Source organism: Arachis hypogaea, chromosome 11 (genome assembly GCF_003086295.3).
Source record: "Arachis hypogaea cultivar Tifrunner chromosome 11, arahy.Tifrunner.gnm2.J5K5, whole genome shotgun sequence".
Classification (NCBI taxonomy): Eukaryota; Viridiplantae; Streptophyta; class Magnoliopsida; order Fabales; family Fabaceae; genus Arachis; species Arachis hypogaea.
In genome coordinates this window covers 45021520-45025888 of record NC_092046.1, presented here as the reverse complement: position 1 = coordinate 45025888, position 4369 = coordinate 45021520, and the positions used below count along the sequence as shown (strand labels likewise).

The window sequence follows — 4369 nt, the reverse complement described above, 5'->3', positions numbered from 1 at the left end:
GTCTAAAAAATTAAAAATTTCTAAGTTTGGTGTCTTGCATGTTTTCTTTTCTTGAAAATTTTTCAAAAATAAGTCTTGATGTTCATCTTGATCTTCAAAGTGTTCTTGGTGTTCATCTTGACATTCATAGTGTTCTTGCATGCATCACATGTTTTGATCCAAAATTTTCATGCATTGAGTCTTTTTGATGTTTTTCTCTTTCATCATTAAAAATTCAAAAATAAAAAAAAATATCTTTCCCTTTTTCACTCATAAAATTCGAAAATTTGAGTTGACTTTTTAAAATTTAGTTGTTTCTTATGAGTCAAATCAAATTTTCAATTTAAAAATTCTATCTTTTTCAAAAATCAAATCTTTTTCACTTTTTCTTTCATAATTTCGAAAATTTCAATTTGATTTTCAAAATCTTTTTCTTATTTCTATTTCATATTTTCAAAGTTAATGCTAACAATTAATGTGATTGATTCAAAAATTTTAAAAGTTTGTTACTTGCCTCTTAAGAAAGGTTCAATCTTTAATTTTTAAATCATATCTTTTTAGTTTCTTGTTAGTCAAGTAATCAACTTTAATTTTTAAAATCAAATCTTTTTAAATTTCTTTTTCAAATATTTTTTTTTCAAAATAAGTTTCAATCACATCTTTTTCAAAATCAATTTCAAAATCTTTTCTAACTTCTTATCTTTTCAAAATTAATTTTCAAATCTTTTTCAATCAATCTTATCTTTTTGTTTCAATCATATCTTTTTCAAAACTACCTAACTAATTCTCTCTCTAATTTTCGAAAATTTCTTCCCTCTTTTTCAAAATTCCTTTTTTTATTTAATTAATTGTTTTAATTTTTAATTTAATTTGATTTCAATTTTAATTTTCAAAATTTAACTTTAAATTTTAATTTTAATTTAATTAATTTTCGAAATTCCCTCTCTCTCATCTCCTTCTAATTAATTATTTATTTACTAACACTTCTCTTCATCTCAAAATTCGAACCCTCTCTTCCTCTTGGTGTTCGAATTTCTCTTCTTCTATTCTTCTATTCTTATACTCACATACAGGAATCTCTATACTGTGACATAGATGATTCCATATTTTCTTTTCTATTTTCTTCTTTTTCATATGAGTAGGAACAAGGATAAGAACATTCTTGTTGAAGCTGATCCTGAACCTGAAAGGACTCTGAAGAGGAAGCTAAGGGAAGCCAAAGCACAACTCTCTGGAGAAAATCTGACAGAAATTTTCGAAAAAGAAGAAAACATGACCGAAAATAATAACAATGCAAGGAAGATGCTTGGTGACTTTACTGCACCAAATTCCAATTTATATGGAAGAAGCATCTCAATTCCTGCCATTGGAGCAAACAATTTTGAGCTTAAACCTCAATTAGTTTCTCTGATGCAACAGAACTGCAAGTTTCATGGACTTCCATCCGAAGATCCTTTTCAGTTCTTAACTGAATTCTTGCAGATCTGTGATACTGTTAAGACCAATGGGGTTGATCCCAAGGTCTACAGGCTTATGCTTTTCCCGTTTGCTGTAAGAGACAGAGCTAGAGTATGGTTGGACTCTCAACCTAAAGATAGCATGAACTCTTGGGATAAGCTGGTCACGGCTTTCTTAGCCAAGTTCTTTCCTCCTCAAAAGCTTAGCAAACTTAGAGTGGATGTTCAAACCTTCAGACAGAAAGAAGGTGAATCCCTCTATGAAGCTTGGGAGAGATACAAGGAACTGACCAAACAGTGTCCTTCTGACATGCTTTCAGAATGGACCATCCTGGATATATTCTATGATGGTCTGTCTGAGCTATCAAAGATGTCACTGGACCATTCTGTAGGTGGATCCATTCACCTAAAGAAAACGCCTGCAAAAGCTCAAGAACTCATTGACATGGTTACAAATAACCAGTTCATGTACACTTCTGAAAGGAATCCTGTGAGTAATGGGACGCTTATGAGGAAGGGAGTTCTTGAAATTGATACTCTGAATGCCATATTAGCTCAGAATAAAATATTGACTCAGCAAGTCAATATGATCTCTCAGAGTCTGAATGGATTGAAGGAATCATCCAACAGTACTAAAGAGGCATCTTCTGAAGAAGAAGCTTATGATCCTGAGAACCCTACAATAGCAGAGGTGAATTACATGGGTGAACCCTATGGAAACACCTATAATACCTCATGGAGAAATCATCCAAATTTTTCATGGAAGGATCAACAAAAGCCTCAACAAGGCTTTAATAATGGTGGAAGAAACAGGTTTAGCAATAGCAAGCCTTTTCCATCATTCACTCAGCAACAGACAGAGAGTTCTGAGCAGAATCCATCTAGCTTAACAAATATAGTCTCTGATCTATCTAAGGCCACTATAAGTTTCATGAATGAAACACGGTCCTCCATTAGGAATTTGGAGGCACAAGTGGGCCAGCTGAGTAAAAGAGTCACTGAAACTCCTCCTAGTACTCTCCCAAGCAATATAGAAGAGAATCTAAAAAGAGAGTGCAAGGCCATTGATTTAACCATTATGGCCGAACCTACAAAGGAGGGAGAGGACGTGAATCCCAGTGAGGAAGACCTCCTGGGACGTCCAGTGATCAACAAGGAGTTTCCCTCTGAGGAACCAAAGGAATCTGAGACTCATCTAGAAACCATAGAGATTCCTTTGAACCTCCTTATGCCATTCATGAGCTCTGATGAGTATTCTTCTTCTGAAGAGAATGAAGATGTTACTGAAGAGCAAGTTGCCAAGTACCTTGGTGCAATCATGAAGCTGAATGCCAAATTATTTGGTAATGAGACTTGGGAAGATGAACCTCCCTTGCTCATCAATGAACTAAGTGATCTGGATCAACTGAGATTGCCTCAGAAGAAACAGGATCCTGGAAAGTTCTTAATACCTTGTACCATAGGCACCATAACCTTTGAGAAGGCTCTATGTGACCTTGGGTCAGGGATAAACCTCATGCCACTCTCTGTAATAGAGAAACTGGGAATCTTTGAGGTGCAAGCTGCTAGAATCTCATTAGAGATGACAGACAACTCAAGAAAACAGGCTTATGGACAAGTAGAGGACGTGCTAGTAAAGGTTGAAGGCTTTTACATCCCTGCTAATTTCATAATCCTGGATACTGGGAAGGATGAGGATGAATCCATCATCCTTGGAAGACCCTTCTTAGCCACAGCAAGAGCTGTGATTGATGTGGACAGAGGAGAATTGATCCTTCAACTGAATGAGGACAACCTTGTGTTTAAAACTCAAGGATCTCCTTCTGTAACCATAGAGAGGAAGCATGAAAAGCTTCTCTCACTGTAGAGTCAACCAAAGCCCTCACAGTCAAACTCTAAGTTTGGTGTTGCACCCCCACATTCAAACTCTAAGTTTGGTGTTGGAAGGTTCAAACCTTGCTCTGAACATCTGTGAGGCTCCATGAGAGCTCACTGTCAAGCTATTGACATTAAAGAAGCGCTTGTTGGGAGGTAACCCAATGTTATCTAATTATATTTATTTATTTTCCATTGTTATTTTATGTTTTCTTTAGGTTGATGATCATGTAAAGTCACAAAAACTACTGAAAAAAAATCAAAAACAGAGTGAAAAATAGAATGAAAAATAGCACACCCTGGAGGAGAACAGTCAGGCATTTAAACGCCAGAAATAAGCATAGAAGTGGCGTTTAACGCCAGAAACAGGCAGCAGTCTGGCGTTAAACGCCAGGATTGCATGTATAGGGCGTTTTACACGTCTAAAGGGTACACGGATAAAAAAATCCTTGACACCTCAGGACCTGTGGACCCCACAGGATCCCCTCAGGATCTGTGGACCCCACAAGATTCCCACCTCTTCTTCTCTCCTCTTCACACCTTTTCATAACTCTCTTCCCCAAATACCCTTCACCAATCACCTCCATACCTCTTCCAAAACCATCATACAACCCACCTACACCCACCCACTCAAAATCAAACCATCACTCCTTCCTTTTCACACATCACACCCCCTTGGCTGAATTCACATATCTCCCTCCATCTCCTCCATCTTCTTCTTTTTCTACTACTTTCTTTCTTCTTTTGCTCGGGGACGAGCAAATCTTTTAAGTTTGGTGTGGTAAAAGCATTGCTTTTTGTTTTTCCATAACCATTAATGGCACCTAAGGCCAGAGACATCCTCATTGAAGAGTACAAGCCCATCACTAAAAAAAAGATGGAGCAAACAAGAGATCATGGACCTCAACATGAGCATGAGAAGATTCTTCACCATGAAATTCCTGAGATGCCTCAAGGGATGCACTTTCCTCCACAGAATTATTGGGAGCAAATCAACACTTCCCTAGGAAGAATTAAGTTCCAACATGGGACAACTAAGGGTGGAGCACCAAGAGCAT

General features: G+C 36.9%; 1 non-coding gene across 1 annotated transcript; it reads right to left on the bottom strand.

Annotated features, from left to right (window-relative positions):
* Positions 1–1644: 1644 nt before the first annotated feature.
* LOC112724542 (small nucleolar RNA R71) lies at positions 1645–1752 on the bottom strand. The gene has a single exon (XR_003163699.1). It is a non-coding gene; the product is annotated as a small nucleolar RNA R71 (small nucleolar RNA).
* Between the last annotated feature and the right edge of the window lie 2617 nt (positions 1753–4369).